We start from the raw sequence: 15,541 nt of genomic DNA, 5'->3' as shown, positions 1-15,541 counted from the left end.
ATTAGACTAAGGTCAGAGAACCCCTAGGGAAGAGTAGGGGAAGGACTGAAGGAGCTATAGGAGATGGCAAACCCATATAACAGGAACAATGTCAATTAACTTGGACCCCTGGGAGCTCCCAGAGACTACACTATCAACTAAAGAGCATACACACAGGCTGGTCCAAGTCCCCCAGCACATATTATCAGAGGACTGCCCTATTTGTCCTCAGTGGGAGAGGATGTGCCTAATCCAGTAGAGAATTGATACCCCAAGGAAGAGGGATGCCAAGGATGGGGTAGCACTCTCTCATAGCCAAAGGGAGGGAGGATGGGGTGAAGAACTTTGGGAAGGGGAATTTGGAAGAGGAGCAACAAATTGAGGTGTAAATAAATAAAATTAATTTAAAAGTGACAAGAAAACCATACAAAAGGAAGTTTAAGTACTCTTTTTGAGCATGATATAATTCTATACATGAGACTTTTAGAGAATACTGTGTAGAGGTGTGCCCCTTTATAGTCAATTGTTAATTCAAAGAGAAGAATGCTGGCAGGATTTTGGTATTTCGTCAGTCTCATATTTTGTAAATATTACGTCTTCCTCACCTGCCTAAGGCAATCTAGATTTGTATCCAATGGGCTATAATAAAGAGCTTGTGGCCAATATCTGGGTAGGAAGTTGAAGGCAGAACTTCCGAGAGAGAGAAGGAGGATGGGAAGAGAGGCAGATGTGGGAGATTCAGCCAGTGGACCAGATGAACTGATCGACCAGAGTGGAGCAGAGTGGTAGAGCTGGCCAAATAGCAGGACATTGTGCCAGGATTAGTCAAGTTAAGTTAGATGAGCCCAAGATGAAAGCCCTAAACTTTAAAACATTAAAAAGCCTTTGCATCATTAATTATATTGATGGAAGACAGGTCTGATATAGTCCTACTATTTGAGACCCTAAATGTTCAATGATTGTATACATTAAATCCTAATTGTTCACTAACAGGACCCTATACATGAGACCTTAAATGTTCAATAAGATTCTAAACACTAGATCCTAAATGTTCAATGGTATGAATCTATACATGAGACCATAAATAGTCAATAATATTATTCTATACATGAGACCCTTAATGCTCTTCCAGAAAACATTTTAACTAATAAATATTTTCTATAAAGTTTCTGGATCCAAAATTTACACACACAAAAATAATCAATGACCTTTCTGTATACTGATACCAGGTACACTGAGGAAAAAATAGGGAAGAATCCTATTTATAATTGCCTCAAAAATACTGTAATAAGACAAGAAAGTGAAAGGCGTCTACAAAGAAAAGTTTAAAATATCCAAAAGGGAAAGTCCAATGCTCATGGATTGGAACAACCAATGTTATATGCTACCATATGAAATGCTCTCATATGAAAATTAATCTACATATTCAATGCAATTATCATCAAAATATCAAAATTGTGTAACTTGAAAAAAGGTGCCCATTGCTGCATTAAACTGTTTCTAGAAAATAGAGAGGAAATTCCCTAATGTTGGTAGGATAGGAATCTGGATGTAAATTCTGATCATCTAGTGACTAACATGGCCATTGATCCCTATGAAAGTCCAATGGGAAGATAGAATTTGGTATGAATCAAACAGTGGCAAATGGCAGCCTCTTTGTCCAAAGCCTACCAGAAGCCTGTTTTGACAATTCTTACACAAACAGAAAGTGTGTATTCTGGGTAGCTAGTGCTTCAATCTAAAATCAGATTCCTACTGCAAAGAAGCCTTTGTCTGTAGAGATCATGCTAATCACCTTTCCTGGGCTGCTCAAAGTAGATGGTGATGAATCTGTAACTTTATAAACAGGTTGAAGTAAAATGGAAAGAATGTATTATTGCTGAAGACTAAGATTTAAAAAAAAAGCTGTGGAAAGGCAGAACTGTAAAAGCCAGTGTATAATTGTATTTTCAACCTATTCTTAAGAAAAAACAAAAAAGAAAAAAAGAAAGGAGAGAAAGGACAGGAGGGAGAAAAGCCATGGCAGGCGACATTAAGATTCTACTCTGTGTATTTACAAGTTATTATTAATGTTCTTAAGGGATGGATGGTACTGGGCTTTGTATGTTAAGGTGGGCAATTGTATTTGATCAATTAGATCTAAGGTTATTGTGTTGTTTGTTCTTTCATGTGAAGATTTAAGTGTAAGGGAGTGTGGGGCAGCTGGTCTGGGCTGACAGGGAATTGGAATGTGTGCTTCTGGCAAGATATCCAGCAGATATCTTGAGGCACTGCGGTGTTGGACCTATCAAGGTAAAAGACAATCATATTTTTTTTATTTTTTATATTTTTACAACAACAGATGGTGAACCAATGTGATGGGCAAGAATCTACTAGTAATCCTAAGAGTTGAAAGTTTTATTTTCTAAGTAAGAGGAGGCCAGCGCCATGTTGAGTCATGTGATATTTCAAGGGAGGGAATTCAAAAAAAGAAACATGAAGGTAGCCTGGGCTGGCAGGCTATAGGTCTCAGACTGTGAGATAAGTAATGGCAGATCAGAGAGTTAGAAATTAAACTCTGACTTTTAATCTCTAATTTCAGGATACTCATATTCCTTTTAATGTGTCCTCCATGGGAATTTTGAGTTGAAATCCTAGTTAGACAAGCTAATTCTTAATTAAAGGTATTATTAAAAGGTGATTAAGTTTGTTTTTAGAAAGAAGAGAGTAAAGAGATTACCTGAATCAGGTGGGGATTTTCATCCACGGTTCAGAACTCAGATAGGGAAAATTTAGTCACTAACTCCAAGTAGAGAGTTGTGATAAATGTCTGTACACCAGGCAGAGTAAATGCAGACATGTATTATAGAAGTTATTAAGGTTAAATAAAAATCTGTGGCTATGAGTAGAGAGCTTAACAGACAGATATATGTTGGTCTAAAATGCTGATTTTTAAGTTGCTTATTGATATTGGAATTGATAGAAGGTATTCACAAGTTATTAAGGTTAAAGAAAAATCTGTGACTCCGGGTAGAGAACTTAACAGATCAATATATTTTGAACTAAAGTCCTGGTTTGCTATGTTGCTTATTGATATTAGAATTGGTAGAAGATATTTGGTTTGTTTTATGAATTACCCCGCTAAAGACCATATGTCTCATTGATGCCGACTAGCGAGGGTTTGTAGTTATTCTTGATACCTACCACAACAGGAGCTCGATTCTCTTAATGTGGGCTCCACAGGAATTTTAGGTTCATTTCCTGATATCATAGAGTACAAAAGCCTATCAGGCTCATTGTTTAGCTTACTTCCTTTTTTGAAAAGAAATTGTTTAATCTTTGTAATGGATGTGACTTTGAGTTTTATGGTTGTATTACTCTGGAAGAGAGTGCAAGATACAAGCTTTCCTGGTTACAGACTAAGGAACACAGTATTTTGGGTGAAAGATTTTATCTTTCTGTTTTTAAAAAGTGTGATTAGGTTCTGGAAACCTCACAGAGTCATACTGATCAGATTTGATAGAGGTAGACCGCCTGAAAAAAATTGATTCAGGAGAATCAAACAAAAAGATATCTTGATTCTAAACTTTTGTCTTGAGAGTTGTATTTTAGAGTGTGCCTACTTGCATTCCTGGTCTCAAGGACTTTCAGCTGGGTCCAGTCAGGACACATATGGCTACAGCATTTGCTTCATTCTTCCTACCCCCTTACCCCCAAGGATATCTCAATGCCCATGTACAGCTTGTAGAAGTTATGGAGGAGTCATTGCCCCAATTCCCTAGACTTTTGGGGGACTGAAAGCAGTTATTCTAAAGTTGGTTTTATGAGGAATATAATATGGTTGTAATTTAACAGGGAGGAATTAGCTATATTGAGTTGTACAGTCATAATCTAATTTGGTAACTAAGCTAAAATCTTATCTTTGCTTTGGTATAGAATTTATTTATTAAAAGAGTTTAAAAGTACAAGCCAGTCCTTCTAATGATAATCATTACAAACTTATGAGTTGATTACACCTGTGAGTTAAGGGCCAAATAGCAAATTCATGGCTCTGACTTTGTGAAAGTACTTTCAAGATAATATTAAGATATAAAGACAACAGTCCAGATTGTCTTATATAGGTATATGGTTTTCAAAAACTTCAGAAATCCACAAAATTTGAGATTTAAAGTTATTTATCTTTTGTTGAGATATATCTGCTCCTATCAGTTCCACTTTGGCGGATTTAATGAAGAATTTGAACATCTCTACCTCCAGATGAGGCAATACTTTGTGGCTAGGCAGACACTGGACAAAACTGACTATTTCATCTGCAGATTAATACTGTCCAAAAAGGACAAATTATGCAGAATAGTTGACTGATAAGCTCTGCCAAGACAGGGTGATCATCCCTTCAAATATCTGCATTTCTGGGGCTGGAGAGTTGGCTCAATGGTTAAGAGCACTGACTGCTCTTCCAGAGGTCCTGAGTTCAATTCCCAGCAACTACATGGTGACTCACAACCATCTGTAGTGAGATCCAATGCCCTCTTCTGGTGTGTTTGAAGACAGCTACAGTGTAGTCATATAAATATATAAATAAATAAATACATACATACATACATACATACATACATACATACATAAATCTTTTAAAAAAATCTGCATTTCTAGAGTCTATCAGTTGATTTTGGACCAGAAGGCCGAAGACTTGTGCTCGAATGTTGCTAACAGGGGACTATGCAGGTGGAGATTTGTCTCTACAACCTCTCAGTTCTGGAAGCCATATTAGACTTCCTATGTGTATAGACACTTTATCTTTCTCAGATTTCTGACAGGGTTGGAGACTGATTATAGTCTCATAGCCTACCAGGCTGTTTAACTCTGGAAATACATATTTTACTGGATAGTTATCAGATAGTATACAAGCTAGCCAAGATATAATAGATTTTTAAGCCTTTCTTAAGCTTTAATGGATAACTAAAGATTCTGTTTAACTGATAAAGTGATGGACTAGGTGTTGAGTATATCATATATTTTATCAACCGTAGAATGGTAATAATTGTACTCAATTTATACATAAGTGAAAAGGTCTTTTAACTGGACAAAAGGGGAAATGGTTGTTGTTTGCCCTGGAGTTATCTGTATTTTGATGCTAATTACACTGTCCCAAAGACAGCTGCCTAGCAAAGTACTCAGGACTTAGATGACTTCATCAGAACCTTCTCCCCACTGAATTTGTAAAATACAGGTGAGGGGAAGGTACAGGATAGAAGGAGGCCTGACACTGAATGAGATGGAAGGATGGGTGGGACAGAAGTTTAAAGGAAGAGGAGGAAACTGGAACAGAAAGGAGAGAAAGGACAGGAGGGAGAGAAACCATGGCAGGTGACATTAAAATTCCACTCTGTGTATTTTCAGGTTGTTATTAATGTTCTTAAGAGGTGGGTGGCACTGGGCTTTGTACATTAAGGTGGGCAATAATATCTTATCAATTGGATCTTAAAAAAAAAAACCAAAAAGTTCCTAGCCCAAAACATCTAGGAAATCCAGAACACAATGAGAAGATAAAACCTAAAGATAATAGGAATAGAAGAAAGTAAAGACTCCCAACTTAAAGGGCTAGTAAATATATTCAACAAAATTATAGAAGAAAACTTCCCTAACCTAAAGAAAGAGATGCCTATAAATATAAAAGAAGCCTACAGAACTCCGAATAGATTGGACGTGAAGAGAAATTCCTCCTGTCACATTATAATTAAAACATCAAATGCACAAAACAAAGAAAGAATATTAAAAGCAGTAAGGGGAAAAGGTCAAGTGACATACAAAAGAAGACCTATAAGAATTACACCACACTTCTCATCAGAGACTATGAAATTCAGAAGACCCTGACAGATGTCATACAGACCTAAAGAGAAAGCAAATGCCAGCCAATGGTAATGTATCCAGCAAAACTCTCAATTAATATAGATGGAGAAACCAAGAAATTCCATGACAAAACCAAATTTACACAATATCTTTCTACAAACTCAGCCCTACAAAGGAAAATAGATGGAAAACTCCAGCACAAGGAAAGAAACTACACTGTACAGAAAGCAAGAATATAATTTCCTTGCAATGAAACCAAAAGAGAGACAAATAAACATAATTCTACCTCTAATAATGAAAGTAACAGGAAGCTACAACCACTATTCCTTAATATCTCTTAACATTGATGAACTCAATAAAAAGATGTATACTAACAGACTGAATATGTAAAGAGGACCCAGCATTTTGCTGCATGCAGGAAACACACCTAAGAGACAAAGACAGAAACTACAGCAGAGATAATAGCTGGAAAACAACTTTCCAAGCAAATGGCCTAAAGAAACAAGTAGGAGTTGCCATTCTCATATCAATAAAATTGACTTTCAACCAAAAGTCATTAAAAAAGATAAGGAAGGACAGTTCATGTTCATCAAAGGAAAAATCGACCAGGATGAACTCTCAATCCTAAATATCTATGCGCCAAATGCAAGGACACCTACATTCATAAAAGAAACCTTACTGAAGCTCAAAGCACACATTGTACCTCACACAATAATAGTAGGAGCTTTCAACACTCCACTCATCAATGGACACATCATGGAAACAGAAATTGAACAGAGACATAGAGAAACTAACAGAAGTTACGAACCAACTGGATTTAACAGATATTTATAGAATATTCCACCCTAAAACAAAAGGATATACTTCCTTCTCAGCACCACATAGTACCTTCGCCAAAATAACCATATAATTGTTCACAAAACAGGCCTCAACAGATACAGGAAGATAGAAATAATCCCATGCAACCTATCAGATCACTACGCACTAAGACTGGTCTTCAATAACAACAATAAATACATGGAAGGTGAAAAATGCTCTACTCAATGACAGCTTCATCAAGGAAGAAATAAAGAAATTAAAGATTTCTTAGAATTTAATGAAAATGAAGATATAACATTCACAAATGTATGAGACACAATGAAAGCAGTGTTAAGAGGAAAACTCATAGCTTTGAGTGTCTGCAAGAAAGAGAGACAGAGAGAGAGAGAGAGACAGAGAGAGAGAGACAGAGAGAGAGACAGAGAGAGAGACAGAGAGAGACAGAGAAAGACAGAGAGAGAATACATCAGCAGCTTGACAGCATACCTAAAAGCTCTAGAACAGAAAGAAAGAAATAAACCCAAGAGGAGTAGAAGGCAGGAAATAAGCAAACTCAGGGCTGAAATCAACCAAGGAGAAATGAAAAGGACAATACAAAGAATCAACCAAACCAGGAGCTGGTTCTTGAGAAAATGAACAAGATAGAAAAACCCTTAGCCAGACTATCCAGAGGTCATAGAGAGTGTTTCAAAATTAACAAAATCAGAAATGAAAAGGAAGACATAACAACAGAATCTGAAGAAACTGAAAAAATCATCAGGTCCTACTACAAAAGCCTATATTCCACAAAACTGGAAAATCTGGAGGAAATGAACAAATTTCTAGAAAGATACCAGGTACCAAAGTTAAATCAGGAACAAATAAACCATGTACACAACCGCATACCTCCTAAAGAAATAGAAACAGTTATCAAAAGTCTCCCAACCAAAAAGAGCCCAGGACCAGATGGGTTTAGTGCAGAATGATGTCAGACCTTCATAGAAGAGCTCATACCAATACTGTCCAAACTATTCCACAAAATAGAAACAGATGAACCAATACCAAATTCCTTCTATGAAACCACAATTACTCTTATACCGAAATCACACAAAGAACCAAAAAAGAAAGAGAACTTCAAACCAATTCCGCTTATGAATATTTATGCAAAAATAATTAATAAAATTATTGCAAACCGGATCCACGAACGCATCAAAATGATCATCCATCATGATCAAGTAGGCTTCATCCCAGTGATGCAGGGATGTTTTAATATATGGAAATCCACCAATGTAATCCAACATATAAGCAAGCTCAAAGATAAGAAACACATGTTCATTGTGTTAGATGCTGAGAAAGCATTTGACAAAATTCAACACCCCTTCATGATAAAAGTCCTGGAAAGAACAGGAATTCAAGGCCCATATCTAATCATAGTAAAAGCAATATACAACAAACCAGTAGCTAATATCAAACTAAAAGGAGAGAACTTTGAAGCAATACCACTAAAATCAGGGGCTAGAGAAGGCTGCTCACTCTCTCCCTACTTATTCAATATAGTACTCCAAATCCTAGCAGAGCAACCAGACACCAAAAGGAGGTCAAAGGAATAAAAATTGGAAGGGAAGAAATCAAAATATCACTGTTTGCAGAAGATATGATAGTATACTTAAGTGACCCCAAAAGTTCCACCAGAGAATTACTTAACCTGATAAACAACTTCAGCAAAGTGTCGGGGTATAAAATTAACTCAAACAAAACAGTAGCTTTCCTTTGAGCTTTACACAAAGGATAAACACACTGAGAAAGAAATTAGGGAAATGCCACTCTTCACAATAGTCCCAATGATATAAAATATCTTGGTGTAACTTTAACCAAGCAAGTGAAAGATCTGTATGACAAGAATTTCAAGTCTCTGAAGAAAGAAATTGAAGAAAATCTCAGAAGATAGAAAGATCTCCTGTGCTCATGGATTGGCAGGATTGATATAGTAAAGATGGCCATTTTGCCAAAAACGATCTACAGATTCAATGCAACTCCCATCAAAATTCCTACTCAATTCTTTACATGTATAGAAAGAGCAATAAAATTAAATAAATCAGTAGCCTTCCTCTACACAAAAGAGAAACCAGCCAAGAAAGAAATTAGGGAAACGACACCCTTCATAATAGTCCCAAATAATATAAAATACCTCAGTGTGACTTTGAAAGACCCCTGGAGAGGACCTTTCCCTCAGGAGGAGTCCCAAGCGCCCAATGACCGAGCCAAGTCCACTCGGATGCAATCAGCAAGAGGGTTTATTGGAAAACACAGGTACCTGCGGGCACACAGTCTCTTCGGAGGACTTGCTCGCCCAGCAGCTCCAGCATGGGGCTTTTATAGGGATTGGGGAAGCAGAAGCGGGCGTACAGAAGCAGATGCATAGTTACGGGGATTGGTGGATTCAAACGAGGCACATAGACATGTTCACATATGATTGGCTATTTCACATGATGAGGTAATAAGGTATAGCTACACACATTGGCAGGTTTGGGGCGTCCTGGATGTCGGGGGCTGGGGGCTTATCTCTTCCTGCCAGGTGGCCTGTGAGTCAGATCCAGTACTCCTGGTCTGTTCTGCATTCCTTTCCTCTTATGGTCTGTTAGTTCTAGCAGCAGGGCGGGGCTGCCTGGACTTGCTTTTCACAGTGCTTAGTCCTGAGGTTGTGAATTTTGAAACATACTCTTTTAACTTCATATTTTTAAACCTTAAATCTGTATAATTTTCCTTTCAACTTTAACCAAGCAAGTAAAAGATCTGTACAATAAAAACTTCAAGCCTCTGAAGAAAGAAATTTAAGAAGACCTCAGAAGATGGAAAGATCTCCCATGCTCATGGATTGGCAGGATTAATATTGTAAAAATGGTCATTTTACCAAAAGCGATATACAGATTCAATGCAATCCCCATCAAAATACCAATCCAATTCTTCAAAGAGTTAGACAGAACACTTTGCAAATTCATCTGGAATAACAAAAAACCCAGGATAGCTAAAACTATCCTCAACAATAGAAGGACTTCAGGGGGAATCACTATCCCTGAACTCAAGCAGTATTACAGAGCAATAGTGATAAAAACTGAATGGTATTGGTACAGAGATGTGGGGAGCAGGTGTGGCGGCAGTCCCAATATGGCACCTGGAACTGCAGCTAAGTCTCATGACTAGCACCTTACTTCCTCATACACCCGAAACTAGCCACATCCATTGTGAGAGCTGCGCAGGTGCACCATGATGCAAGATCAGGCAATGTGACATGGACCTATGAACTGAGATTAAGCAGACTGGACTGACAAGGCAGAGTTGAGGGAGGATATAAGGGAGTATGCTCGGGGGCTGGAAAGGGAGAGAGAAAAAAAGAAAAGAAAGATTCTTGCTTGCATGCTGTAAGGTTCCTGAATAAACTGCTTTGAGAAGAATGCTGTGTCATCGCTCTTTTCTGCGGGTCGGAGACAGAGGGACAAGTGGTGGCCCTTACAGGGACCCTCCTCCTTCGTTCAGAACTCAACGCGGTCAGAGCGGCTAGCCAGTAAGTTCCCAGGTAAGTGGGATGAGAAAAGCTCTCGGATTGAGACTATAAGGTCCCCAGTTTTGGATAAGTCGCACCAAGCACAATGGGGAACTCAACATCAGATCAGACAGTTTGCCAAGCCATCAAGGATTTGTTAAAAGCGAAAGTAATCAGGCTAAAGAAAGAAACAGTAGAGAATTTTTTTTAAAAGCAGTGGACCAGGTTGCTCTGTGGTTTCTGGTGACAGGACATCTTACAATGCCCAGTTGGAAGAAATTAGGGAAAGATTTGAGGTTTGCCAAGGAGCAGGAGGTTTTATCAAAAGGAGTGCTGCCAGTGTGGAAATTAGTGAAAAATTGCATAGGGGATGAGGAAAGGTGTGGCACGGAGCTCCGAAGGGGAAATGAGGCACTAAATCAGGTTAGGGGGGAATGTTCTCAAAAATCAGAGACCAAAGGAAATTCTAGCGAGGGGGAAATGTCGGAAGACAATCTGGAAATCATTGCCGACAGCTTAGAGACAGTGAAACTAAAGGTAGAACCATCAGCTCCGGGGCTGCCTCATCCGCCTCTGTACGCTCGGGGGGGGGGGGGGGACGTAGCTTACAACCGGAAACCTGGAGAGAACCAGGAGCCCAATGCTTTCCTTTATTTCAGGATGCGCAGGGCAATCGCACACATGAGCTGCTGGACTGGAAGATTGTCCAAAGGCTGGCTGAGGGAGTTCGTGCATATGGGGTTGTCTTTAACCAATAAACAATTGCAGCCACTATATGACCTTTTGCCAGGTGATACTGACTTGAATTCTCCCAGATATCTTACTGATGCTGCCAGAGCGGCTTTGAATTTGGTGGAGCAGGGTATTCAAGTTGCTGCCTTGAAACGCCAAGATGAGTCACAGCCTATTGTGCTGTATATCTTGCCAACAGAAGCACAGCCAACGGGGGTCTTATGGCAGGGAGCTCCCTTGCTCTGGATACATCCAAAGATATCCCCAGCCAAAACACTTGTTCATTATCCCACCTCAGTGGCTCAGTTAGCCTTGCTTGGCATTCAGCAATGTATACAGTACTTTGGCATCCCGCCAAAGTATTTGATAGTTCCCTATAATGTAAAGTAGCTGGAAGTGTTGTCAGCCTCAATAGATGATTGGGCTATTGTGAGGTGCAGTTTTCAGGGCAACTTTGATAATCACTTTCCCAAAGATCCAATGCTACAACTGCTTACAGCTCATCCTGTGATTTTTTCCTCATATTACTTCAAAAAATCCTTTATCAGATGCTCCGTTTATCTTTACAGATGGCTCCAAGACAGACAGGGAGCATATTTGGTGGCAGGATCCTCACCAGTTACCATACAATTTCCCCCTGCATCACCCCAAGTTATTGAGTTACAAATTGTGATTAAGGTGTTTGAATTATTTCCAGGTCTTTTTAATTTGATTTCTGATAGCCAATATGCTGCTAATATGTTACTCTGTTTGGAAGTGGTGGGCAAAGTTAATTTAAAATCTACCATTGGAAATTTAGTTGTTACCTTATGTGATTTAATTTTAAAGAGATGCTCACCCTTTTTTGTACAACACATTTGTGCTCATACCAGATTGCCTGGACCCTTGGCTGACGGGAATGATATTGTAGATAAAGCCTCTAGGACATTCATGACCTTCTTCATTGCTTCACCTGTTACATTGGCCCAAAATTTTCATGTTAACTCCAAGACCTTGTCCTCCCGATTTAAAATTTCTCATGCAGAGGTGAGAGATATTGTAAAAATGTGACAAAAATGTGCCCCGTTATTGCCTCAGATTGGGGTTGGGTGTCAATCTATGTGGGTTGCGCCCTCTAGACCTATGGCAGATGGATGTTACCCACTTTCCAGAATTTGGAAAGTTAAAATATCTTCATGTTTCCATCGATACAGCTTCTGGAGTAGTTTTTGCCTCTCTACATACAGGACAGAAGGCATGACACGTGATTGCACATTGCTTTGAAGCTTGGGGTGCCTGGGGGCAGCCTAAAGAATTGAAAACTGATAATGGGCCAGCCTATACTTCTGCTTTTGTGTCCTTTTGTAAAATGATGGGTATTTGATTGACTCATGGATTGCCCTATAACCCTCAGGGGCAGGGATTATTGAACGAGCCCATCGCACCCTAAAGGAATACTTAATTAAACAAAAGGGGGGAATTGCCTCTGCTGGCTCCACTCCTAGGGAAAGATTAGCCATTGCCCTTTTTACTTTGAATTTTTTGAATGAGGACGAACATGGGCGGGTCACAGCCAAGCTTCACGGCAACCCTGATGCTTTTTCAAAAGGCATGGTCATGTGCAAGGATGGTCACTTGGCAGGACCCTGATCCAGTGTTGTTTTGGGCGAGAGGGTCTGTTTGTGTGTTTCCCCAGGATCATCGGCAGCCGCTGTGGGTCCGGGAGAGGCTGACCAGAGCGGTCCAAGATGAACGGAAGGAGGATACTATGGATGTTCCTAGTGTTGCCGATAATTCCTGCAGTGATGGCTGAAGACCTATGCTGGGGGCTTTTATCTGTGTTTCCCAAGCCCCTGTCACTGATGCATTCAACGCAAGTGTTCCCCGATTTTTTTCCTCTAATGCTTTGCTATAGCTACCCTTCCTACCCTGGGATGGGGATATAGTGCCTATAAATGATTTGATGCAGCTTTAGTTAGAAGGATTGCTATGCTTTCAGATGATCTCTAATATTTCTCAGAATAGTGATTGCATTCAATTGTATAATCAGTCAGCAGCGTGATTTGTTATGCCAATTAATATTACTACCAGAGCTAATGCCACATTGATTCAAGGAGTGTGGCCTGCCATGATTTCCAAAGGCAATACTAGCATACCTTCTCAACTTAGATGGGTTCCCTTTTGCAAGGGTACCCGTGATTCCCTTCCACCTTGGAGTGGGTGTCAGGCGAGAAAGGTGGCTTGGGCTGTAAAGAATTATTTTACCTTTTCTCCTTATATTAGCACAGGCCATAATAGCTCATTTTCAGGATAAAATTGGACTTATCAAAATCCAGCTCAGGCAGTAGCTAGTAATCCTTTTGATGTGTGGTTGTTGTGTGGGGTGAATGGTAGTTGCACAGATCTTTCCACTCTGAGTATGCTGATGGGAGGGGGTTGGGGTAATGCAAGCTTTCATTAGAATGGGTCTATAGGGTTTGAGACCTCTGTATCTCAATGTGCTGGAGGGCAAAATGTTACATTTAAGGCTATGCCTGTCTGTATGTAGCCTCCTTTTGTGTTTATTATTTATAATGGTAGTTATGATGATAAGATTTTAAATTGTAGTAATGGTAATTGTTATTATAGCATGTGTTGGAATGCATCTGCATATTCTTTGGCTGTTGTGACTAGGATTCCTCGATTTGTACCCTGGCCTGTTCAGGCTCCATCTGCTATGACTTTGTTTAGGCCAAAAAGGGATTTTGGCATTACTGCAGCCATTGTTACTGCTATAGCAGTTTCTGCCGCCGCAGCCATTGCTGCGGCCATATCCCTTACCTCCACAGTACAGACTGCAGCAGCAGTAAACAATTTATCCGCAGGTGTTGCAGAAACTTTGGATGTTCAGGGTAATATTAATAGTCAGTTGAAAGCGGGAATTTTGCTGCTGTAGCAAAGGGTCGATTTGCTCTAGGAACAAGCGGCTATTATGATGGAGTTAATGCAATTGGGTTGTGAGTTGAAATATTCAGGACTGTGTGTCACCTCCATACCATTTGTGAATGTCAGTCGTGCTGCTCAGTTATCCCATAATATATCTCAGTATCTTACAGGAAAATGGTATCAACATTCCTCAACTAGTTCAGGAATTGAGACAATCCATCGTCCATATCAACTCCACCCAAGTGGACGTGTCCTTAGCTGGAGGACTGGCTGATTGGATTGCTGCTGCTGCCACACAGCTGAAAGAATGGGCTGGACATGCTGGACTTGCCCTATGCCTGATTTTTATTATTGTCCTGGCTTTTTGGTGCATGTGCCATATACAGTTTCATCAGCACAGAACTTAAGCCTTAATGATCCAGGCTTTTGCAGCGGTGGAGATGGGACAGTCTCCTCAAGTATGGCTTGGCATGCTAGAGAAGTAGTCAGTGACAGATAAGACTCCCTGGGCATGTCACCAACCTAAGACAGGGATCAAACCTAAGCTGTTTGTCTCCCGATGACAAGTAAGGGGCATTGAAATAGGTGGCAACCTAAGACAGGCATTCTCTCTGCCAAAAACATAAAGACAGGGGAGATGTGGAGAGCAGGTGTGGCAGCAGTCCCAAGATGGCGCCCGGGACTGCAGCTAAGTCTCATGACTAGCACCTGACTTCCTCACACACCCGAAACTAGCCACGTCCATTGAGAGAGCTGCACGGGTGCACCATGACGCAAGATCAGGCCATGTGACATGGACCTATAAACTGAGATTACGCAGACTGGACTGACAAGGCAGAGTTGAGGGAGGATATAAGGGAGTGTGATCGGGGGCTGGGGGGACAGAGAAGAAAAGAAAAGAAAGATTCCTGCTTGCATGCTGTGAGGTTCCTGAATAAACTGCTTTGAGAAGAACACTGTGTCGTCGCTCTTTTCTGTGGGTCGGAGACAGAAGCGACACAGAGACAGACAGATAGACCAATGGAATAGAATTGAAGACCCAGAAATGAACCCACATACCTATGGTCACTTGATTTTTGACAAAGGAGCCAAAACCATCCAATGGAAAAGAGCATTTTCAGCAAATGGTGCTGCTTCAACTGGAGGTCAACACGTAGAAGAATGCAGATCAATCCATGCTTATCACCGTGTACAAAGCTTAAGTCCAAGTGGATCAAGGACCTCCACATCAAACCAGATACACTCAAAGTAATAGAAGAAGAAGTGGGGAAGCATCTCGAACACATGGGCACTGGAGAAAATTTCCTGAACAAAACACCAATGGCTTATGCTCTAAGATCAAGAATCAACAAATGGGATCTCATAAAACTGCAAAGCTTCTGTAAGGCAAAGGACACTGTGGTTAGGACAAAACGGCAACCAACAGATTGGGAAAAGATCTTTACCAATCCTACAACAGATAGAGGCCTTATATCCAAAATATACAAAAAACTCAAGAAGTTAGACCTCAAGAAGACAAATAACCCTTTTAAAAATGGAGTTCAGAGCTAAACAAAGAATTCACAGTCCAGCAATGCCGAATAACTGAGAAACACCTAAAGAAATGTTCAATATCTTTAATCATAAGGGAAATGCAAGTCAAAACAACCCTGAGATTTCACCTCACACCAGTGAGTATGGATAAGATCAAAAACTCAAGTGAGAGCAAATGCTGGCAAGGATATGGAGAAAGAGGAGCACTCCTCCATTGTTTGTGGG

At 40.0% G+C, this 15,541-nt stretch overlaps 1 long non-coding RNA gene across 1 annotated transcript; it reads left to right on the top strand.

Moving 5' to 3' along the window:
* The first annotated feature begins 9,815 nt into the window (after positions 1-9,815).
* Positions 9,816-12,839, top strand: LOC134485947 (uncharacterized). Its single transcript, XR_010064382.1, has 2 exons — positions 9,816-10,180; positions 12,555-12,839. It is a non-coding gene; the product is annotated as an uncharacterized LOC134485947 (long non-coding RNA).
* Positions 12,840-15,541: the final 2,702 nt, after the last annotated feature.

Source organism: Rattus norvegicus, chromosome 2 (genome assembly GCF_036323735.1).
Source record: "Rattus norvegicus strain BN/NHsdMcwi chromosome 2, GRCr8, whole genome shotgun sequence".
NCBI classification, from domain to species: Eukaryota; Metazoa; Chordata; class Mammalia; order Rodentia; family Muridae; genus Rattus; species Rattus norvegicus.
This window is presented reverse-complemented; position numbering and strand designations above follow the sequence as displayed.